This window comes from Miniopterus schreibersii (assembly GCF_964146895.1).
Source record: "Miniopterus schreibersii genome assembly, chromosome: 8".
In the NCBI taxonomy this organism is placed as follows: Eukaryota; Metazoa; Chordata; class Mammalia; order Chiroptera; family Miniopteridae; genus Miniopterus; species Miniopterus schreibersii.
The window spans coordinates 60,301,816-60,326,473 of record NC_138109.1 but is presented as its reverse complement, the minus strand read 5'-3'; the positions used below and the strand labels follow the sequence as shown (position 1 = coordinate 60,326,473).

Here is a 24,658-nt window from a genome sequence, read left to right as displayed (position 1 = left end):
AACAAATAATTTTTAAAAGTAGTTTTCTGTTTTATGAGTGTATTCTTCATTTCTCCAAAGAAAATGCCTCACTACACAGATTGTATATACAATCTACCTCCCCTCTGGCAACTACCTGACCCAAATTCCACTTCTGTAACTCTGAGCAGCCATCTCTGCGCTGTGGCGGAGCGCACCTGGGAGCAGAGAGAGCAATATCCCTTCGCTGATCTCCAGGCCTGTTTGCTTCCCAGAGACCACAGCTCTGGGCTTGGCTGGGATCGTGTCTGAAGCCTCTGAAGTGCGTAGGCAGCCGCCACTCTGACTGCAATGAAAACATGAGTATTCCTCAGGGCATTACAGTATTCTTGAAATTAAAAACAAGGTGGGAGCAAGCCCTCTCCTTCCTGTGGGAGTCACTGAAATACGATGCGCGGCTCCTAGGACCTGGTCGGTTCCGTGCCACTAGCCCGTGTGTGGTTTCCAAAGAGCTGGGGCTGTTATCTGACCTCCAGTCTTAATGAAGTGTTTTGGCTTGGAACCTGCCTCAGAGAGAGCTCTGTTACAGGAGCAGCAGAGTCAGATCAGGGGCAGGGCATGTTGTCCCCACCACACCTAAGCCCACAGGCTTCAGGTGGAAGGAACTTACTTCAGGGCCTGGTGGCCATGACAACCTGTTCCGTTGCTCAATGTCAGGTGCCGGGTCTGGAAACCAGGTCAGTGTGCTGTGCAAAGCTGGTCATGGAACTCACCTGCCCCTGAGCCTGAGCTGATAAGTTGGGGGCACAGAGAGGAGACAAGTGGTCTGCAGTTGTTCTTAAGACTTCTTTCTGGTCCATGTGCTTGGATTTCTTGTCAATATTCTCCCTCCCTGCATGCATACCGCCCCCCCGCACACACACATACACACACACCTACACCTGGACACATTTTCTTCTCATAAGCTCAAACAGGATTCTTGGACTGTGTTAAGGAAGTATTAGCAGGGGGTGTGGCTTCAGGAAGGGATCTGTTGCAGTGGTGGGGATAAGAATGGCGGGGGAGTGGAATGTGTTTTGGCCCCAAGACTTTACATCATGAGAATTTCTTTCCTAAAGTGCACGTAGGACAGGTCAATACCTTTAGGAGAGGTTGGGTTTCTTTGGTGGATAAAGCAGTGTGTTCACTCCTCACCCCACTCCAAACCATGGATTCACGCATGGCCTGGGTTCTTCAGCAACATTCACCCAGCCCCTTCTCTGGGCCACGTCCCTGAGGGTGACTCAAGTGCTCTCAATGGAAAAGGCATCTGTTGCACAGGTATCAGGCATCAGGTGGGATGACCGGTGGCTCAGGGACACAGGAAGTGGCTCTTCTGCCTCAGGCACCCACTAGCTGACTGGTGAGCCACCAGGAGAATGCTGGGCCCCAGGGCCACCCTCCACGTCCTGGGGAACCAGTAGACACCAATAATAGAAGCAATTTCACTTTCTGAAAGAAGCCCTGGGGGTGGGACCAGAAAGTAGGCTTGAGAGGGAGGCAAAGAAGCCACCTCATCAAACAGGCCTCCTGCCGCCCTGCCAGCTGCACTCCACTCTACGCTGCTCTGCCAGTACCACGCCTTTTTGTCCCAAAGGCTTTGTATTGTTTTGCTTTTTATAAACATTTATTAATTTTGCTTTATCTTTTTCAAAATAATATGCCTTTGTGAAGAAATGTCCCATGCCAGGAAACTGTGGGGCTTTTCCCATTGCCCGGCCAACCTGACACGTGTGGGGAAATGGTTGTCCGTGGGGATGGCCCACTGACCTCCATTCCAGCGTAGGGAGCTTGTGGCTGTGGCAATCCCATCACTCAAGGCTCTTCCTCCTCCCCAGAAGTCACATTTTGGGTCAGGTGAGCGGCCTCAGGCCCTCTAAGGGAAGCTCAATAAAGGGGACAAGTAATAGTGGAGAGTTCACTCTATGAGCTTGTTTCAAGGAAAGTGAAGGATTTCACGACCATAATTGTGTTTATGGTTTTCAGAACCTGCATGTGCCATGCCCTGTGCTCAGTGCTTCCCTGACATTATTTTGTCTAGGTCTCAGGGGCCAATCCAAGATCTGAGTACTCTTTTTATCCCCATTTTACAGTGGGGAAACTGAGGACCAGAAGGAGGTGAAGGAATTTGCCATAGGTCACACAGCCCTAAGCGGCAGAGCCCGTCCCCAAGCCCAGGTTTGACTGAGTTAAGGCTGGCTCTGCTTTTACTCAGCACCCCCTTTACCTCCCACTGAGGGTTCCCCAGCCCTGCCCTACCCCAGGGGCCAGGGGTGCAGCAGACGCCTAGGGCAGCCCCTGCCTCCAAATCTGCTTTCCTTCCTAAAAGGTCTGAGAGTCAAAATCCCCTCCAGTGATGTAATGTTTCCTCCTGTGGAATCTGCTGAAAGACCACTCCTGTGTCCGTTTGTTCTCCACAGGAGACTCCTGTAGGGGAAAGATTATCAAAATATTTGCGGCCTTGCAGGGAATGCTTAGAGTCGTGCCTAGCACTGCTGGACATGAGAGGAGCCACGTTCCTCCTGGCTCCTGTTTGGAACTGTGTGCTGAGGAGGGGAGAGGTAAGGAATCTAATGGAAGCTGTATTTAGCCTCCCTGGAGCCCATAAGAGATGCTCAAACACTGAACAGAGTCAGACAGATAAATAGGTATTTAAGAACATTGTAGTTCAGAGCACTAAGTGGGATCTGAAATGTGAGCTAAATAAAGTGCCATTAGCACACTCCTGGAGTCTTGGGTGCTGAGCAAGAGCCCCTGGTCCCAGCCTGGAAACCTGACATCGGCCTGGCTCTGCCCTTGGCTGGTGGGCAGTTCCCCTGAGCTTGTGTCCTCTCTTGTAAAGTGGGCTGGGGCAGCTAGGAGAGACCATCTACAGAGACAGGGCAGCATCTAGCAGCCGGGCTGTGTGAGTTTGATTGCAGGTCCCCTTCATCAAAGCTGGGAGACTGGGCAAGTTCCAGAACCTTCCTGGGTCTCAGTTTCCTCATTTGTACTTTGCGTGCTTGTGTAGGAGGAGTAAACACGTCTCTACATAATTTCCCCGGAGCAGTGCTTGGCTGTTACTTAACAAGCACTCGGCAAACATCGCTATCATTGTTTACAGCCCCTTCCTGCTCTCACATTTTATTAACTAAGCCGTGCGTCTTGGCAGTTATTCCCTGAGAGATGGTGCTTTGGTTGAGCAATGGGTTAAGAAGCTGGCTGGTTCCTACATAATCAGGTCACGAGTTCTTCTACCCACCCTTTTTCCCCTTCACAAGTTGCAGCTTTCATGCCATGATTTCACCTGTATAAAAATCCTTGGGGGAGGCAGAGGGTATAATTACCCCTGAGAGTGTCCTGGAAGTATGAGCAGGAAGGAAGGAGACTGTAGGGAGATTGGCTTCAGTTGCTAAAGCAAAACTCCTCAAGCTTTTCCTATTACTTTTCACTATTTTTATTTCTCCTTCCCCCAGGGAGATGCTTTGCAGGTGACAGATTGTAGGTTAAAAAATTTCATGTGTCAGAGCCAGACAGACCTGGAAATTCAAATCAGAACCCTACAGCTTACTAGCTGGCAAGCATTATTTCTTCTCTCTGAGGTTCAGTTTCTTCATCTGTAAAATGCAAATAATGTTTATCATTAAGTATCAAGGATTGTAGGAGAATTAAATATGATCAGGGACACACGGCACAAAATAGGGACTGAGAAAAGCTGGTTCTCCCTAGCTTGGCCTCCCCTCCATATCTGCCTAAGAGGGTCATCCACTTGTCTGTCCACCTCTGTCTCCAACCCAAAGGTCAGGAGGCAATGCCCAGGTTCCCGTAGGTTGTGTGCTATTAGCTTTCAGAACAAGGCTATAATCTTCCTAGAAGTTCTCTTGGCGGGTTAGAACCTGTGAGCTGTCACAGGACTGGATGCTGTTAGGGTGGAACTATAAATAGTAAAGGAACAAAGAGGGAAAACTCAGCAGCCCCTTCTCACCTGGCCTTCAGTGACAGACCGGTGGCCTAGCTCTGCAGCCGAAGCCTCTGCTAACAGCTGAGCACAGGGGTAGTCACAGGGTGGGCTTGAGGAGACTGCCTCTTTTTACCAGGTGCCCTCCACCCCAGGAATGGGTCATTAGGGATTGGGTGGCTGGGGCCACAGTCATGAATCTACTGGCCTTCTCTCCTCTGGCGATGGAGGCCTTGGATGAATGGAGGTGGACTGGGGTGGTGGTGAGGAGTGGCAGGGAGGAGTAGTATACAATCATCACCCTGGAAAGCTTATCTATAGGCTGAAATTCTGATTCCCCACCTAGTAGGGGCCCCGGGGCTCCCCAAACCCTTGTCATCTTCTGCCAGATCTTGGGTTTCTCTTGCATTCTCCTGAGCTTTCTCATTGCTGCTGCCAATGTCTTCTCCATCAATGTCACAACAATCCCTATTTGCAAATTACAAACAGACACCTCCCCAGCAGATGCAGTTGTGCACGAGGACATGCAGCTTAGCGAGTGGGCGCACAGGCTGGATTTCAGCCCCATTTGCTCCCTCCGCTGAGCAGCCTTGTGCAGTGTGCAGCCTGCACAGCTGTACGTGGTAGTCCTGTTTTCCGTTCTCTGCTTTCATGGTCTGGGTTGGCCAGGCAGCCTTTGCTGCCGTCTCCTCTGAACTTGCTGCTCCTGCCTCCACTGTCGTCCTTCCCATAGCGTGGCCAGCTCTCAATAGGTTACAAAAGACAGCCTGGCACTGTTTTTCTAGCCCTACCTTTGAAGGAGCGTGGAACCCATTCCCACCAGGGCTGGGTCAGAGGACATTTGAAGGGCTCCACAGAGTCCAATTTAACAGTATTCTTTCTGACGTTATTCAGCACTCCAGGCCCAGGTTATCCCATCTGCTATAATAATGCCAATCCCCAGCTAATCCGAGGAGCTCCTATGGAGGCTGAGGGCAGTGCCCTCTCTGCTTTGTTCAAGAGAGTTCGCCCTGGAGTCCTGGGGTTCTGGAATTAGTCTCAGCCTCTTCACTTTTCCTCCCAGAAGGGCTGGCAGGTTGGCTTGTAAACACCTCCTGAAGGTCTGCTCTGACTTCTCAGGATTCCTGAGAGGGGCAGGAATGTGGATTAGTGTCTTTCTCCCATGTGGACCTCCACAGGTACAGTATCCTTCTTCACCAGTGACCAGGCCCTCAGGGGTCAAGGTGGTCTGAAAACATAGCATTTATGATTCCCTCTCTCCCCTTCTTTAAACCCATGGTCTCTGCCAGAATATCTGGACCACCTGTTAGATGTAAATGGTTCAAAGCCAAGTTTCTGGTAGCTTTGCCAATTGCCAGCAGAGGCTACTCCCTTTGAAGAGCAGAGATAGAGGTGGGCTGATCCCTGGGTGGTCCTCGTGCTTCACCGCAAGAGGCAGGGGGAGGAGAGAGCTGGCTTTAGATACATTCATAGGTGCAAGGAAGAGCCAACGCTTGGCCACTGTGGTAACATCCAGGGGTGGAGAGAGGCTGCGAATCTGTAAAACAATCCTCAAACTTTCTCTCTTTCCACAGTTAAAGGCTGAATTTGCCACTGTAATCTGGTAAGTGTGGGTGTTGCAGGTGTTATACACATCAGTGAAATGGTGTTGCAGGAGGACTTTTGAGGGGCACTAAACCAGCCAGGTAGAGTCAGGAAATAAGTGGCAGGGACATGATGCCTGGGCTGAGGGAGGAGAAAGGAGTGGGAGTTGTTTAGAGAAAGGGGGAACGACATGGAGGGATGAAATAAAGTAATGAGTTTAGGGGAAGCCATCCTTAAGAGTTTGGACTTCATCTTGCAGGTGGCAAAAAGCTCTTGAGGTGCTTTAAATGATGGAGAGTTGGGATGAGCTTGCGTTTTAGAAATCACTCAGGTGGCTCAGTGGAACACTGCTTGGAGAAGGGCAGGGTGGGGGGCAGGGGGAGCACCTGGGAGGCTAGGAGAGTCCAGGTGAGAGGATGAGGCCCTTCCTGGGGTGGAAGTAGGGGAAGGAGAGGGGCACATGAGTTTGAAGACTACTTAGACACAGGTCCCAGGACTTGGAGAACGGCTGGCTGTGTGTGTAATTGTGTGTGTGTGTGTGGGGGGGGGTGATAGAGAGATACTGGGACCCAGGACGTTTCCCAGGCACTAGCTGGGTGGAGGTACCATTTGATATATGATACAAGAGAAAAGGGAGCTGGCTTCGGAGTGAGTTAGGTTTGGGATGTGCTGATTTTGAACTGTTTGTGCCAAAAATTAACATCTAGCAAACCATTTGGATGTAAAAACTAAAGCTCAAGAAGCAGGTTGCATTAAAATTATGGAAGGGTATGTGATGACCAGGGAGAATGGGTTGAGTTCAGGACCTGGACGCTTTCAATTGGAGAAAGAGCATCCACAGGGAAGACAGACGGGAAGCGTTTAGAGAGGTGGGCGAGTCAGGGATCAAGGGAGTAGAAAAATTCACAAAGGGGGAAGGTGTCACCAATGTCAAATGCAGCAGAAAGGCCAGTTACACAGAGAATTGCAGAGGCTTTAGAGAAAGAAAGAAAGAAAGAAAGAAAGAGAGAGAGAGAGAGAGAGAGAGAGAGAGAGAGAGAGAAAGAGAAAGAAAGAAGAAAGAAGAAAGAGAGAAAGAGAGAGAAGAGAGAGAGAGAGAGAGAGAGAGAGAGAGAGAGAGAGAGAGAGAGAGAGAAAGAAAGAAAGAAAGAAAGAAAGAAAGAAAGAAAGAAAGAAAGAAAGAAAGAAAGAAAGAAAGAAAGAAAGAAAGAAAGAAAGAAAGAGAGGTCAGATTAGGTAGATGGTAAAGGGGAGCATGAAGTCAAGCGAGATGTTGAGATGAGGGAAACTTGAGCAGCATTTAACAGGCTGAGCTGGAACCACTGGCTGGGAGCGAGAAGTTACAGACACAGAGAAGAGAAAGAGGGTGGCTGATGGAGGGAGGGAGGGAATGAAACAGATGGAGTCAAGAACATACTGGCCATGGCTCAGCGGTTGAAGGTTGACCTAGGATCCAGGCGATCAGGGTTCGATTACTGGTCAGGGCACATGCCCAGGTTGCGAGCTCAATCAATGACTCTGTCATCATTGATGTTTCTGTCTCTCTCTCTCCCTCTCCTTTCCTCTCTCTGAAATCAATAAAGATATATTTAAAAAAAAAAAAAAAAAAGAACATACCAGCCGTATTCATAGTGAACAGCAGAGTGAGACCCAATCCTCTGCTGTTGGAGAGACAGCTAGAGAGGGTGACGGGAAGGTCAATTCTACTGTGGGGAGCTGAAGCCTTATGGCCTCATGGCCTCAACTTCTAGTTGAAGTTCAGCTCAGCCGAGGTTGAAGGTCATGGATTTGTGGTGGGATGAGCCTGCAGGATTGTGGGGGTTTCTCTGAAGATCTCAGACTCCAGCTCCCTGGGTGTAGGATAGAAGGTGGATGAATTAACCTAAGGGCTGCCTAGTAAGTGTAGCAGAAGGATATGGGTTCAGACTGGCAGCAAAGTAGCTCGTATGCTCAGCCACGGTTCCAAATGTGCAGGGAAGAATGAAGGCAGCTCAGGAGGGGCTGACAGACCAGGAAGCTGTAGATGCAAGAAAGGGCAGTGTTCAGGGGCCAGGGGCCAGGCAGGGAGAGCATGGGCAGGTGAGGGGGATGTCGGCGGAAAGGAGCTCCTGCTGTGTACTGTGTCGGGAAGCTGAGCTCCCCGTGGGGCCAGGGGTAGGCAGGTGATGCGGAGCATCGGTGCAGGTCGCTGGAGTTCAGAGGTCAGTGTAATTTGAGGTTGGAACATTGAAGATGTGCTCACAGGATAGGAGTGGGTGGCTTTGAGGACTGTGGCGAGCTCCGGGGTGAATTAGTGGTATCTTACAACAGGGGGATAACAGCCCGGGGTTTACTAAACATGTTTGATTATAAGGACATGTGGGATCTTGTTAAACACTGGGTCTCGGGCTCTCCGCCTGGATCTCTGCAATCCAGGCATATGGGGGTCGAGCCTGGAAATCTGCATGGTCACATTTGGCAGGTGATCCTTATAATCAGGCAAGTTTGAGAACATTGATATCAGGAAGCAGTGCACCTCCAAGGGTGGGGAGGCGGGCTTTAGGATGGATAAAGGAAAGGTTTGGAAGACACCCTGAGAAGGGAGCAGGGGGAGTTGGGCCAGCAAAAAGGAGAGCTGTGGAGAGTGGTGAAGGAGAGAATCCAGGCCCAGAGGGCTCCCGCTGTGGATGGTGCGCAAAGATTCGCCTGAAGAGCTCTACTGTGAGAGTTGTAGCAGACTCAACTCCTGCGTCCCGGGGGAAGACTGAATAGCCTGCCCTCCGACAACTAAGGGCTGAATCATTTGTGGGTCTGGGTTTGGATCCTCTCTCCCCTGAGGAATGTCTCACCTATAAATAGCAGGGTGGTTGAAACTTGGATCAGCACCTCTGCCACTCTTTCCTTTTCCTGTCCATCTTTCTATGCCCTCGTTGCCTGGCTCTCATCCGGGAGGGTCCCAAGAGCACATGGCAAGTACTTGTCTCAGTTTCAGACATAGAGGTGCTTTATCAGGTAACCTCATCTCTGTTTCCAAACAGAGCCAGTAGAAAGCTAACAGGAAGAGTTTACACCATCCCCCAAACCTTATAGGCTTAGATAATCCTCCAGGACTTTGGTGATGGTGGGAGGGGGTTCCTCTTTTCGCCTCTTGGTGATTCATGCAGAGCGTCACCCGATCCCGGGGCTGGCACCAGACAGACACGTAACTGGAGTTGCCACCCACCAGCATGGTGCGATTTAGAGGCACCAACGACACCTGCCACCCCCCTCCCCACTCAGCTGAGTATGTCTCTCACCTGAAATTTTGCAGGAGGCAGGTGAGGTTGAAGCGGCCTGGTATGAAGGGAGATACCCTGGGCTTTAGAGTCCCTGTCAGATCTGTATTCCAGTCCTCTGACACTTTCTAGACACGTGACCAAGGACAACTTAACTTCACGGAGCCTCGGTTTCCTCATCTATAAAGTAGGGCAAATGATACTTCAAGATACTGTTGTGAGGATTAGTAGGGAAAGCACACACGATGCCAATAATAGGTACTCAAGCAACGGGCAGGCAGGGCTGGTCACCATTGGTCACTCTGGGCTATACGCTGCACTGAGAGCCCAGAGCAAACGGGAGAGGGACAGTAAGGGAGGGGGAGGGAGAATGCAGGAGCGAGGGTCCCTGGAGCTCTGGGTGATTCCTTTCTGACTGCAGTAGTTAACAAGTCAGCAAAGTCCATGTTTACACAAGCACCTTACCTGTCCTTTATTTTACCTTTGTTCCCAAAGGTGGCAACAATGTAATAGCATTTCTGTACCTAGTGCCTCAAGGCCAAGAGTCACCTGGTCTGCTGCCCCAGCAACTTGTCCTGGGGGACACACTCTAGGTGTCGTTAACAGTATACTCTGGATTAAGAAACAGAAACCACAAGTCTGATCACCTGGAGCACTGGTCTCCAAGAAAGGCCAGCATGACTCACTTCAGAATATCAAGAATTATTCACTAATTTCCTCCCATGTGGTGCATTTGTCACCGCCTGGTCATGCTGTGAGGAAGAACTCCTCTAATGCCCTCGGGTTCATAAGTCCTGACGCAGAAGAGGTCACACGGGGAGTACACAGGGGTCAAACTTCCTGGAAATGCTGACGACCAAGCCGCCTGCCTCCCACTCCCCCTCGATGGTCCTTCCAGGGGAAGGAGGTGAGGGTGGCATGTGGTTTTAGCCCCGCCTACGCCTAAAACCAGAAAAGGGACTTTCTTTGCTCTAGACTGAGGAGGGTGACGACTGGTGAATTTCCCTGCCAGAGGGCTGCTGAGCCAGGGCAAGACCTCTTCACCGAGTCACCTGGAAGGCAAGTGAAAATTCAGGATCTGAGTCAGTCGGTCTGGGGTGGAGCTGAGGTTGGGCATTGCTGACAAGCCCCCCAGCGATGGCAAGGCTGCCACTCCCAGACCACTCCTGGGTAGGACAGGGAGCTTGGACCTCACGGCTCACACCTATGAACCTGTCTGTGTGGTTTCCTGCCAGGGGGGAAATTCAAATGTACATGGAGGCCCACACTGTGGTTTCCAATCCACCAGAGACTCCCACCCACCTCCACCCTGTGTAGAAACTCCCTTCAAAAGCCCGGTCCATAAATATCTATTAAATGCCAGGCACTGAGCTAACCAGTTAACTTGCTTCTTTTAAGTCACTTTGCTATTCCAGGCCCTGCTCAAGCAATTCCACCGAAACTCTCCTGCTCTTTCTGAGAAACAGGGTTCATGCTGGGAGGTGATATAGATAGTAGAATTGGGGAGTCCAGTTGAGGGCCTCCACATCTTAGCTATGTGAACTTGGCTGGTTACTCTGTCTCTGTTTTTTCATCTGTAAAATGGGCTTAATAACCACCTCTCTAGGTTGCTGAAAGGATTACTTGAGATGATATGTATAAAGCTCTTAGTCCATTGCAGGTAGACAGAGCTATTCTTCAAATTTAGGCTGTTTCCTCTCACAGAATCTTTTGTGCTCTGCCCCTTACTGCAGACACCTGTACCACTACTTAGTAACCTAGGTACTGTCAACAGGGTCATTTGAAGGAGTTCCAAATGGTCACCATCCAAGAGGAATGCTCCACACCCAGAAAAAGAGAGAGACAGAGACAGAGAGAGACAGAGAGAGGGAGAGCACAAGTGAGCTGGGGAGGGAGGAAAGGACCAAACTGATGACCTTGCCCAGCCCTCTAACTTGCTGTTCGAACAGCTCTTGGGATGGGGGGATTGAGGCGTATGGCAAGCACTCCATTACTGATAAAGCAGCATCACAGATTGGAAATAATTTATTTTTTAAATAAACTGACAGATGCAAGATTCTCTATCATAATACCACCCCCATGCATTTATATTCCAAAGATCTACTTAAAATTTTATTAACTTTTCATCATGGCATTTTTCAAGCCTACACCAAATTAGAGAGGACAGTGTAACAAACTCCAGCTCTAATACTTATCCACATTTTAGCAATCAAAGAGTCTCTGACTGAAGGAAAAAGTTGTGGAGTCACACACCATGCTCATGTGATCGCACTCACACTCGAGTGAGTTGTGCAACATTCGTGTCTTGTTGGAAAAAAAGGCTGAGAACTCTGGGTCTTTCCGATCCATTTCTGGTTGTCATCTCTTCTCTTTGGAGAATGATAATGACACCTTCCTGCCAGCCACTGATCGAGTCTGAAAAGTGGGTGGCACAATTGGAGCCTCACAAATAGATAGTCTTCACTCAGAAACAGCAGCACATGGATTGATGGAACATTCCCCCAGTGGCACTATTAGTTCCATACTCTTAACATTTCTATAGTGCTTTCCTCTGAGTGGCCACAGTCACCACTCTCCAACCCTGACATTGTGACCCCAACTCAGGCAGTAGGTGTCACAGAAAAGAGGGTGGGATGTGAAATTAGAAAATCTAAATTTCAGTCTTGGCTCTGCTGTTTAATTGGTTCAGTGACCTGGGGAAAAACCCTGAATCTTAATACCCTCATTCTAAAAATGAGATATTTTACCCCAGAATTATTTTCAAATGCTATTAATTTTAGTTTCTTAACTGGCCCAGCTTTAGACAAAACTGAAAAAGGTGAAGTGTTACTTCAGCATTTTCTCCTTTCTCGGTCTAAGCCAACTCCCCCTTATTTCCAAGTCCGACTCCTCCACTTACCCTTGAAGCACCGGATGCTGCCAAGCAGCCAACCAAGAAAACGGCCAGTTAAAGTAAAGCATTAAAGGGCTGGCCGTTTCATCTCAACAGAGGAAACAGTCCATATTTACCAAGCGCTCACTCAGTGCCTGCACCAAACACATTTTATGTAGTCCTCAGAACAGTCTCATGAGGTATGTGACTATCATTCCCCATTTACAGCTGGGGAAACTGATCGACAGGTAAGACACTTCCCGAGAAGCACGCAGCTAATCAGCAAAAACGGACGTTCAAATGCAGGTGTGTCTGGTGCTAAAAGCGGGGCTATTGTTTATTTACGTAATCTTTTTGAGGCACAATAACCTAATGACTAAGACGAGCACGAGGTCGAGCCAGATGGCCTGGGTTCAAAGCTCAGCACCTTCACATATCACTGTGTGACCTGGGCAGGGTCCATGTCCTCATCTATAAAAGAAGATAGTGCCATCTCATAGGATGATTGTTGGAATTCAGTGAGTGAATATACGTAAAGCTCACGGTAAGCACTGTATAAATTATTTCATTATGAAAGTAACTGGTGCTCACTGGAAAAAATTCAAACAATTGAGAATAACATGAAGGAAAAAAGCAAAGTCCTCTCTGGCTCACATGTCCATTTCACCTCTCCAACAGTCTAATGGGAGGAAATTCTTTGACATTTTGTACATGTAGACACATAATCCCACACAAATATATGTTTGTTATTTTTACATGAATGAGGCAACTGGCTTTTTTCACTTAACAGTATTACACAGATATATTTCTGTGTCATTACCTCATTCTTACTAGCTACACAGTGTGTGCCATAGTACAGATGTGCTCTAATCTCTCTTAGTCATCCCTCTGCAGATAAATACTTTTTTAAATTGCAAACGTGAATATCTTAGTGTGTACAGGTGAGTGAGTGTTTCCATAGGAAAGGTTCCTGGAAGTAGAGTTGCTGGGCAAAGGGCACATTCAGAGTTAGTGTTCTATTTGGTCATTTATTAAGGATTAACGTTGTTTTTACAAAAAAAAAAAAACACCACCAAAAAAACAACAACAACAAGGAGACTTATAGAGAAGGGTCAATGCCTCCCACAATGGAATGAGCAGAGAATGATGGAGGTTTAAGTGATAACATTTTAAGGTGGTGGGTGAGTCCTACCCACATCTCACCAACCATTCTCTTAGACCAGCAATTTTCAACCTTTTCATCTCGTGGCACACATAAACTAATTACTAAAATTCTGCTAATCTGATGGGGGGGGAAATAGGTATAATTTTGATTCAGTCACACAAGACAGAGATTGTTGTGTTGGCTGTTGTCATTTTTAAATTTGACAATCTAACGGAAAAGAGGTCAGTGCCCCAGACTAAATAGTCAGGTGTTGCATATTTTAAAAATTCTTGCCACACATTGGTTGAAAATCACATCTTAGACTAAAATCTACGTGTCTGGAAAGCCAATTTTGCTGTCCAAGATTGAACGAGTGCATCCAAGCAAGTTAGGTTTTCCTGTCTGGCCCCTCCTGTGTGAGGGAGCTGGTAGGCCCCATGCTCCCTTCATTGCCTCCAGCTGTCCAGGCTCCTTCCTCTGCACTAGAACAGTGCAGTCGTGGTTCACCTCCACTGGCCTCTGGGACAGCCTGCAGCATCTAAACCGAACCCTTGTCCTAACTCAAGATGGCCCCAGGTGGCCATTGTGCTAGTTTTACACACATTTGTTTCCTCTCTCTTCATTTCCATAGCAAAGCACTTTTTTCCTATAACTCCTCCCCCTCCTTTATTTTCACCAGCATCAATAGTGTGTCCCCCAATACTTTTCATCTCTCCCTCTCTGCATTCTCACAGGACAGGGGACCTCTCCCCTTGTACCTGTAAGTTCCTGATGGCATACTCACCTTCACATCTCCTTGGGCTAGGGATGCCTTTCCTACGGTAGGGCCTCAATGAATTTGTTTTTTAAGTGACATTTTTAATAATGAAATAATACATGCTTACTGGAAAAAAATAAAAAGAACTGTGTAAGGAAATGAAAATAATATGGAATTCTATAACTATCCAGAGGCATTTTAGAGTATTTCCTTCCAATTGTTGAATAATGCATATCTGGTCATCAGATTAAGGAAGTAACTGGCCACCAAGCGTCCGGAGTTTGGTGATAAAAGCAAGTCCTGAATCGGGTTGTTCAGATGTAGACCATCAGGCCGAGGTGCACCTTGCGGAGAAACTGAGACTGTGTTGTGAAGAACGCCACATCTTTTTTACTCGCTCGTTCATTCAGTAAATATTTATTGAGGTTCTATCCAGCTGTAGCCCTCCTATAACGACTTCTCCAGCTGATATGACATTGAGTTTGCAGCCCTCATACAGGCCTTTAGGACGCTGGGTCGACTTCCCTGCTTAGTACACTGGGGATTCCCATGATCAAGTCCATGGCTATCTCTTCACAGGGCAGGCACCTAGAGGGTAAGGCTCCCGAAAATTCTGCAACATTTGAGGCTATGTTCCATATTAGAGCTGCCAGTTTTTTGCATATTAACTTCAGGGAATTCTCATTCTCTCTGTCTACAGTTGTTCAAATTCAGATTTTCTGTTTGGTCTTCTTCGATTATAGCTTAAACATCTGTTGTTCCTTATTTGTTACCATTTAGGCCTCACCTGGAATTTGAAAAGCTATTCTTCCTTGAGGTGCGTTTTGCCCAGTGCTGCCCCAGCTGCCTGTTAACTAGTGATGTTACAGGGTGGGACTCAATAAATTACTTTGTGGCAGCAGGGGATCCACGTGAGGTTGAGTGCTCCCTGACAAAGCCCCTTGCACTGCCCAAAAGTTATCAACTCCATATCACTGGTTATATTGTCCTTTCATCTGTCCCTTTGGCTGAAGTGACCCAGAGTTTTGCTGTTTAAACATTAATGTGAAAGCTGGCTGTAGACTTGAAGAGATTCGAATCCTAAAATTGTTTATAGCACAACCCACATCCATGGCATTATATTTATTTAGCTTATAGAGAGCTCTGTGATATAATACATAGGTCAAAGGACAAAGGGTCTGAAAGCCTGGAGTTCATTCATTCAGTCAGTCAGTCATTCAATAAATATGCACTGACTGCTAATAATGTGCCAGGCCCCAAACTAGGAACAAAACAGAAGCAAAACAACGCATGGATCTTAGCCTCTATAGAACAATAGATATTAAACAGAAATAACAGATATAAATGTAGAACTATGAACTGTGACAAATATGTTCCAGGCCGTAAGGCACATATAACTGAAGTATGTGACCTGTTCTGGGTTTCAGGGAAGGTTTCCCAGAGAACAGGACTCTTAAGCTGGGATGGGTTATTCAATTTCATAATGCCTTAGTCTTCTCATCAGTAAAATGGGGATACACCACCTCCTTAGATTCACAGAGCCATTGTGGGAAGAGTAACCATGTACATGAAAGGCTTTGAGAAACGCTCAATGCACCTAAAAGAGAGCCTGGTGCTCTCCAGTCAGAGGCAGCTGTTCCCTGGCTTCTGTCTCTGTCATCAAGCCAGCCATTACTCAGGCACTTAGACTGCAGACCTTTGATCGCTTCCCTTCACCCTGCCAGGCAGCTGGGGTCAGCTAGACCTGGGGTTAGCCACTTACATCTAGTGTGAATTTGGATAAGTTCTTTAACTGCTGAAACTCACTCTTCTCATTTGTGAAGTGGGGGCAATCGCAGTACCAGCTCACAGCTTAGCTAACAAAGCGCTTAGCATAGTGTGAGCTTGTTGCTATTCCTAAACCAGCTGTAGCTACTGTTACTGTCATTGTTATCATTGCTAATTATTAACTCTTGCCAGTTAAGTCCTTGGTAATACCCTGGTCATTTTGGTCCTTCCATTCCCACTGTCGCCAGCTAGTCAAAGCGCTTGTCATGTGACAATTGCCATGGTCTCCTAATCAGTGTTCTGCCTCGGCTCTCACTTCTCTAGTTCATTCTACATGGCTTTCAGAATGAGCTTCCTAAAATAACAGTGTTTTGCATATATCAGCCCTTTTCTTTAATATTAACATTGGAAAATTATTTGCAGCTCATACCACAAAGAGCTGAGCGTTCTAATATAGAAGGAGGTCCTAGAAAATTGATATAAAAGCCCTACAGGTGGATAGAAAAATGGAAGTACAAATTCCAGAAAGGAAAAGCAAATGGCTACTAAGTAAGAAAAGATGAGCAGCCTCACTTATTATAAGAGAAATGCAAATTAAACTTGCACTAAAATTTATTTTACTTATCAGGTTGACAAAAAATCAAAAGTTTCATAGTACATTCTATCCAGGATGTGAGGAAATAGGCACTTTCTTATATTGCTGGGGAGTATAAATTGGTACAATCCCTATAGAAGGCATTACATACCAAAATTTCAAAAGTATATACCCTTTGACTCAGCAATTTTACCTCTGGAAATTTATCTTACAGATATATTTGCACAATGATGTATGTACACAATTATTCATTGCAGTATTGTTTGTAGTAAGAAAGGATGGAAAACAACCTCAGTGTCCATCAATAAGACACCAATTAAATAAATTACGGTACATCTCTTCAAAGGAATAGCACACAATATAAGAAAATCTTCAAGATATACTGTTGAGTGAAAAAAAAGCAAAGTGTAGAACTGTAGGTATAGTATGTTACTTTTTTGTGTAGGGGGTAGCACACATACACTTAGAAAGACTCTAATAGGCAAACATAATATTAGTAGCAGTTTTACCTATAGTGGTAAGGGGACTGGGCAGATGGGAGACAGAGTTAAGAGGGGGACTTTTTACTGTTATACGATTACATTTATATTTCAATTTGTGAACCATGTGAATATTCCCTAATCCAAAGATTATATTAAAATACTCCTATTAATGTATTGAGCACCTATTATGTGGCAGGCACTGGGGATACAAATGTGAAAGTAGTTGTGGTGTGGTGAAAAGACCATTGAACTTGAAGTTGAAATACCTGACTCTGAACTTGAAGTTAAAAATATCTGACTCAAATTCTGACTCTGCTTCTCACCAGCCATGGGTTTTGGCACATAGTAGGCGTGCAACAAATATTTATTGAATGAATTTATGGTTGAAGTTACTTAACGTTTCTCAGTCTGTTTCCTCCATATAAATGGGCATAAAGATGCTTCTTATATCACAGAAGTATTGTAAAGACAAATGATAGAATGTGTCATCAGTTCCAGTAATAGTTAATGATAACTACCATATGCTAGGAACTTTCATATCCATTATTACCTTGCCTCCTCATATTTATTCACCTGCTCGCTCATGAGGAAATGGAGGGACTGAGAGGAACAGTGACTTGCTCAAGGTCACTTGGGGTGTGAGTTGTCTCCTGCTCTTTCTTTATTGCTACCTCCCCACAATGCACCATGCAGTAGGTGCTTCAGGAAATTCTGAAAATCAAGAACAACCAAAGTAAGTTTTACCACTATTATCAGTGATACTCTAGAGCAGCAGAAAGTCAGTAAATGCATTCTGACCATTCAGTTTAGAAATACACCAGCTGGTCTGTTTGACATTTACTGCACTAAGCAGTTTGGGAAAATCTAACAAAAATCAAAAGTTTGTGCTTCCAATGAGGTAGGGAAGATAAAAACCAAGCTACAAAAAAGTACTCATAAGGAAAATGTAGAAACTCATTCTCAAGGATGCTGTACTTAGAAGCTTGCAGACTTGACAGTAGCTCTTTCTTAGGGGATGAAATGATATAAAATACACCCAACATGGCAGAATTTTAAAAACATTTTTATTGAAGTAAAATATACATGCAAAGCAGTGCACAAACCAGTTAATTTTTTATAAAGTGAGGGACAGTTAATTTTTATAAAATAGGACATTTCTATGTAACCAGCACCTGGATCAAGAAATAGAATAGTCAGGGCACATGCCTGGGTTGCGGGCTGGATCCCCAGTCGGGGGCGTGCAGGAGGCAGCCGATCAATGACTCTCTCATCATTGATGTTTCTCTCTCTCTCCCCCTCTCCCTTCCTCTCTCTGAAATCAACAAAGATATTTTAAAAAGAAAGAAATAGAGCACAGGCATACCTCGTTTCATTGCACTGCACTTTACTGTGCTTCACAGATGTATGTGTTTTACAGACTGAAGGCAAGACCCTCCACCAGCAAGTAGATTACGACTCACTTTATTGCAGTGGTCTGGAACCAAACCCACAACATCTCCAAGGTACACCCGTAGAACTAGCACCTAGAAACCCCTCTGGGTTCCCTTTCCATCACTACCCACCCCTCAAGATAATCACTATCCTCACCTCTAATATCACAGATATGTACCCATTTGTGTCCAGCTTCTTTCACTCAACATCATATCTGTGAGAGTCGTGCATCTTGTTGAGTGAAGACATAGTTCATTCATTCATATTTCTGTGTAGCATCCCATGGAACAGTTTATTTCTGTTCCATAGATGGACATTTGGGTTACTTCTTTGGGGCTGTTATAAAGAGAGATGCTATAAACATTTTGAACATGTCTTTTAGAGAATATGTGCATAGATCTCTTTGGGTTATATGCCTAGGGGTGGAATTGCTACTACAAAGTCCCAGGCTACCTGTTAATTTATCTTTAGCAGATAATGCTAAACAGGTTTCTAAAGTGTCATACAAGTTCTCTAATTTTAGCCATTCTAGCAGGTGTGAAGGGAGATCACATTGTGACTTCAATTTGCATTTCTGGGATGATTAATAATTGAGAACTTTTTCATATGTTTTTTGGCTTTTTTGAGAAATGTCTATTTATTCCCTCTTGAGAAATGCCTGTCGAAATATTCAGCCTGTTTTCAGTTGGATTTTCTGCCTTGTTTTTGCTGATTTGTAAGTGTTCTTTACACAGTCTCCATACAAGTCCCTTTTAGGATATATGTGTTGCAATTATCTATTCTCTGTGGCTTGCCTTTTCACTGATGGTTTTTTGTGTGTGTTTTTTAAAAATATGTCTCTTGATTTCAGAGAGAGGAAGTGAGAGGGAGAGATACATCAGTGATGAGAGTCATTGATCGGTCATTGATCGGTCGCCTCCCGCACGCCCCCTACTGGGGACCGAGCCGGCAACCGGGGCAGGTGCCCTGACCTGAATCGAACTGCAGTCACCTGGATCCTAGGTCGCTGTTCAAACGCTGGGCTCACCGGTGGTGTCTTGATGAGCAGGTGTTCTCGATCTAAATGTTCAATTACCTGTTTTTTTCCTTTATATTTAGTACTATATGTGTCTGAAATGTTTTTGCCTACCTCAAGGTCATGAAGATATTTTTTTATATTTACTTTGGATAGTTCTATTGTTTTGACTTTTCCATGTAGGGCTGCAGTCCACCTGGAATTGATCTTTGGTATGGTATGAGGTAGGAGTCAAGGTTCTTTTTTTCTCCATGCGGGTGTTCAGTTGACCCAGCACCATTTACTGAAAAGACAGGCCATCCTTTCCCAATGCATCACAGTGGCAATCTTTGACATAAACCAAGGACCACAAAATGTAGATGTGTTTCTGAACTCTCTATTCTACTGGTCGGCTCGCATATCCTTGTTGCCAATTATTATTTCTATAGCTTTATAATAGGTGTCGGTGTCTGGTATGCAAGTCCTCCAGTTGGCTCTAATTTTTCACCCCACCGAGCCATCTAGTACTGAAGGGCCACTTTACCTCTCACTTTGCTTTCAATATATCCAGACGGGAGTGATGGATTTGCTTGTGCTCCGGGCTTGGTTATTTGTGGTTACCTGGATGTTTATCCCATCAAAGGCCTTTAAACTGAAAGCCAGCCAGGTGTCTGCAGTTGAACAAAGCAAATCTGCTGGGTAATTAAATAACGCGGGGAAGGGGGAGGAGTGAATTAGGCGGGTTTGTCTCCCAAGAGGAGGTTCAGTGAGGAAGCGGTCTGTCTACGCTTGAGGACTGTCTTCTGCGGGAGACACAAGAGCTAAGCTCTAAAATCCCCGCAGAGGAGTGCAAGGCGAGGTCACTGCATGTGAATGTCGCAGGGGGTTCCGCCAGGGGCCTGGCCAGGCGGATCGGCTTGCGGGGTGGGGCCGCGAAGCCTCAAATCACCAGTTGAGGGCCGGAGTGCGCGCCGCCGGCTCAGAGCCGCGCCCGCAGCTGCCGGAGCCGGAGCGCCGAGCGCACGGGCGAGCCGCGCGGGCTTCTCGGCGAGCGCGCCCCGCAGACCATGAGCCACCCGTGCTCCGGGAGCAGCCGCGGTGCGCGGCCCGCGATGCGGGGCCCCTGAGTCCCTGCGGAAGACCCGGGCACCGAGCGCCGCGCGGGGAGGTGAGTCTGCCGGGCGAACCGCGGGGATGCCGCTCCTCCTGGAGCGCCTCGACTTCTCCCTCCCTAGGAGGACGGGCTGCGAAGTTTGTTGGAGAAAGTTTAGGCTACAGGGAAACTAGAGCCGGCGCCCCCCCCCCACTCCATCCCCTAACCTCCCCCCCCCCCCAGTTGCTTCGGCGTTTGGGGTCGGGAGTGGCGGAAGTGGGGACGGGACGTGCGCCCTCGGGGGCCTCTGAACCCTCTGGGCTTCCCCAAACGTGGCCCGCGGCGGGCATCTGTGCCCTTTGCTCTTGAGGGGCGTCTGCCGGGGCGCCGGGCTCTCCTGAACCCACGCCCTTCCCGGCCGCTCGGCCAGCCGCCCCTCCGCGTCCCCCTCTCTCTGCCCCAAGGCCGGCGGGTGCAGGGAGGCCGGGGCCAAGGGGCTCCGCTGGAGCGCCGGCTTGAAGGAGGCGAGTCTCTCCACTAATCTCTTGGAAAGTTTGCAAAAGCAAGCGGAGGAGCCTGCCGTGTAACCGTCGACAACATCTTCCTCCCTCTCTCCCTTTGTTGAGGAAGAATGAATAGCTGGTTGTGTGGCTCCTTCGGCGTCGGGGGGGGGGGGGGGGGCTGGCGGGGGGCGCGACTGGAAGGAGGTGCCCATCTCAAACCGTCTTTCCCTACGGGCAGAGGCTGCCACCGCTTGGAAAGTTGGATCAGGTGGAGCCACTCATCCAGGAGAGGCCGCGTGAGCTCCGAGGCGGCTGGGCGGGCGGCGTGTTTGGGAGGGTGGTGCCTGGGGTTTCCAGGGGTGGAAAAGTCTGTTTTTGGTGTTAACGCGCTGGAAGCAAGGTGCGAAGGGGAGAGGCTGGCTGCCTCGCTTCGTGCGTGTCTGCCTTCGCCTGAAGTCATTAGCCGAGATAGAAAATGAGCCAGGCCTTCAGAGATTCGTTCAAGCCTTGACTCTTATCTTCCAAGGCTACGCAGATATCTCCAAGGAAAATGCACGGGCCGAGGGAAGGTCAGTTTGAAAGGGGATAATCTCCCCGCGTGCTGCCAAGGACTGGGGCGAGGTCCGGGAAGAGGGGGCCAGGCCTCAGGGCTGGGGGCTGGGCCCAGCCGGGTCCGGAGTGGGAAGGAGCTGCCCAGTGGGTCATGGGGAAGCCACAGAGCACCCGGTGGTAACGGGGTATGTAACCTAAACAGCTCGCCATGCCACCGGCTCCCTCAGCCCCACCCCCTCCCCTCTCCAGTTCTCTGAACTGCCGCTAAGCCTGACATTTCCAGGATGACTAACCGAGATCTCCATCTCCCCCTATTCATATAGAAAGAACTGCTTGTCCAGTGCTAATCTTAAGAACCTTATCATGTAAATCCTATGGTGCTTGAAATACAATCCAGGGAAGAATTATTCATACTTCAATAACTTGGCTAGACTTCATTGCATTTACTTCAAAAATGAAAGGATACTCGTAATTTTTAAACTCAAGCAAAACTTCAGTTAAGTGGACAAGCTGATTTTATATGTTGCATCGCCTCTCCCCGTCTGACTCTGCAGAGAAGATATAAAAGTACCTATCTAAATTGTAAATTCTCTGCCAATGTCATAATGGGGCAGCGGAGGCAATATTATTTCCAGAGTTTAAAATATAGACAATTCTTTTTTTTTTTTTTTTAAACATATCTTTATTGATTTCAGAGAGAGGAAAAGAGGGGGAAATAGAGAGAGAGAGAGAGAAACATCAATGATGAGAGAGTCATTGATCGACTGCCTAGCCCGCAACCCGGGCATGTGCCCTGACTGGGAATCGAACCCCGATCTCCTGGATCCTAGGTCAATGCTCAACCACTAGGCCACGCCCAGCTGGGCTAGACAATTCTTAAAGCCCAAATCAGATGACCATCCAAGAGTTTGACCAGAAGTATCTCATCAGAAGTAAAATAGAAAAATCCAAGTAAGTGGGCTGCTCATCTCAGCCTTGACTTGCATGTGATCATCGGTTTCTTTGACACATCTTGGTAAAGCAAGTGAGTCAGGCTGCTATTCACAAGTATTTCAAAGCACAGCCCCAGAGTCTGGAAGGCAGCACATAGGCTGGGAGCTTGTCAGGCTTGCTCTTGTCCCTACTGAGGTTTCAGCTCTTTGATGTTCACATGGGTCTCATTTTCATATTAAGATATAGAGTCTTTGACCTTTGTAGTCATGCACAACTAAACAACAGGGGTGCATTCTGGGAAATATGTTGTTAGGTGATTTTATCATTGTGGGAACATCATATAATACAGTTACACAAACCGATATGGTATAACCCACTACACACCTTGCCTATGTGGTGTAGCCTATTGCTCCCAGGCTACAAACCTGTACAGCACGTTACTGTGCTGAATACTATAGGCAATTATAACACCGTGGTTAAATATTTGTGTATCTAAACAGAGGAAAGGCACAGTAAAAATACAGTATAAAAGATAAAAAATGGTACACCTGTATAGGGCACTTACCATGAATGGAGCTTGCAGGACTGGAAGTTGCTATGGGCAAGTCAATGAGTGAATAGTGAGTGGATGTGAAGGGCAGGGCATCACTGCACATGCACACTGCTATAGACTTTATAAATACTGTACACTTAGGCTACACTAAATTTATAAAACAACACAAGATTAAAGCAAGCACAAGAGAAAATTACTGTGATCAAGAGACAGAGTAAATGAGATGCATGAGGCTGCTGCTGGTGTAACATGGTATACTGTTTTACAGCAAATTGGGGTTTTCAATAAGTGAGATTATTAAAAAACACTAAAACACTACACTCTAAAATTATAGGACATAATTGTATGTGCTATACTTCTATATGACTGGCAGCATAGATTTATTTTCACCAGCATCACCACAAACACGTGAGAACCATGTTGCATTATGATGGCTACAACATCACTAGGCCATAGGAATTTTTTAGCTCCATTATAATCGATGGGCATACTGTCACATATGTGGTCCATCGTCAACTGAAACAACATTATATACTCCATGGCCTTAGACTGAGTCAGGACACTATGTCTGTTTACCTGCACAGTGGAGAGAGGTGAAGTCTGGTGGCCAAAGTCTCACCTGGGCTTTTCTTTTAAAGACTGCATACATGCTCACTTGGTGTGCCTTTGTGTGTGTGTGTCTGTCTGTGTCCTACTTGGTTTGGTGTGTTCACATCTATTGGTTTAGGTTAAAACATTTCCCTCCTCATCCTTCCTGGTCAGTCTTCCCCAGAAGCAGTGACTTCATTTGTGAACTCTCATTGTACTAGGGATACAGTGACAAGCAAGACAGACATGGTCTGTGCTCTGCTTAGAGGAGACCTACTATTTATTGGGTGCTTCCTATATGTCAGGGCTTTCCACACATGATCACATTTACTGTTCACAACAACCTCATGAAATCAGTATTGTTAATCCATTTTTACAAATGAGAAGCTGTCAGAGAGGTTGAGTAACTTGTCCCGGCCATACAGCAAGTAAGTCAATGGCAGAGTAGGGATTTGAGCCTCTAAGTGTCTGACTCCAAAGCAAGCATAGGTTCTGAGTCAGACCATGTTTGATTTTTAAAAATCAACTAGTATATAAGAAGCACATAAAGACAAGAAACATCAAGACAGAAACATCTCCAAGTGGAGAAAACATGGGAGCCAGAGACTGGAGACTTGGATTTCGTCTCCTCGCTGTTCTTCCAACCACGTGATCCCACCTCAAGGCCTTTGCATTTGCAGAATCCCCTGCCTGGAACTCCATTCTGATCTTCTCTTGATTGGCCCCTTCTCTTTTTTCCAGGTCTCATGTCATTATTTCCTCCTCAGAGAGGCCTTCGCAGACCACCTAATCTAAAATAGCCATCCATCCCCAGCCAGTACATTCTATCATTTCATCCTGTTTTGTGTTCCTTAGTGCCCTTGTGACTGGGACATGACCTAGTTTGTTTTCATATCTGTGTTGGTTGGACTCCACCATCACAGAAGGCTCTATAAGAGCAGGACCTTGTCGAGTTTATTATTTCCTCAGCCTTGGTACATTGTAAACCTTCAGAGAATATATATTGAATGAACATTTATTTTCTTATCTGGATAAAGGAAGGGGCTTGATTCTCTGAGATCCCATCTACATATAACACGCTGAGATTCTGCCTAGTGGTCAAATGTGGTAAGTGGCTTCTCTGTGAAAATGGAAAGTACTTACCTTGAACCTAGATTCAACTACACACCATGCACTTCCATCCTTTGGATTTCCTCACTGGCGTCCTAGAGTCTGGAAAGATTAAAAGTAAATAAAGCTCTTGTAGGAAATAGAGCAACCCAAAGTTTGCAAATGAGCTGCTTCCACCTGTAGTTCCCCCTTCTATCCCCTGCCCCACTTTTAGTTTGTTTTATTTTTGAGGTTATGTCTCTGGGCTGGGACCACCTCCCCCACCATTGGACTGATTCAAACTTGACACAGGGCCCAGGGTTGAGCCAGTCTTTCCAAGTGACTGGACACAGGACAAGGCTGTATTTTAAAGGGGAAGAATTCCAATTTAGAGGCAGGGAGTCGTAAAGGAGAGTCTGGCCTGTGATTTTTCAATGTGTCTGCAGCTGAGAACTCTCTGGAAACTTCAGCTGGAGTGATCGTCTCCTTCTAGTTGTTCAATTCTCCTTCACATCCTTGGGGTCAGCATCTCT

At 46.8% G+C, this 24,658-nt stretch overlaps 1 protein-coding gene across 2 annotated transcripts in view; it reads left to right on the top strand.

The window, feature by feature from the left end:
- The window catches only part of BCAR3 (BCAR3 adaptor protein, NSP family member), a 200,266-nt gene that overhangs the window by 71,251 nt on the left and 104,357 nt on the right, over positions 1-24,658 (top strand). The window contains exon 1 of one of the 2 annotated variants that reach the window (XM_081145885.1): positions 19,580-19,982. The exons of the other annotated variant lie outside the window; for it this stretch is intronic. The gene's annotated coding sequence lies outside the window, so the exon portion shown is untranslated. Of the gene's footprint in view, positions 1-19,579; positions 19,983-24,658 lie in introns of those variants that run through there. 2 annotated transcript variants of the gene reach the window in all.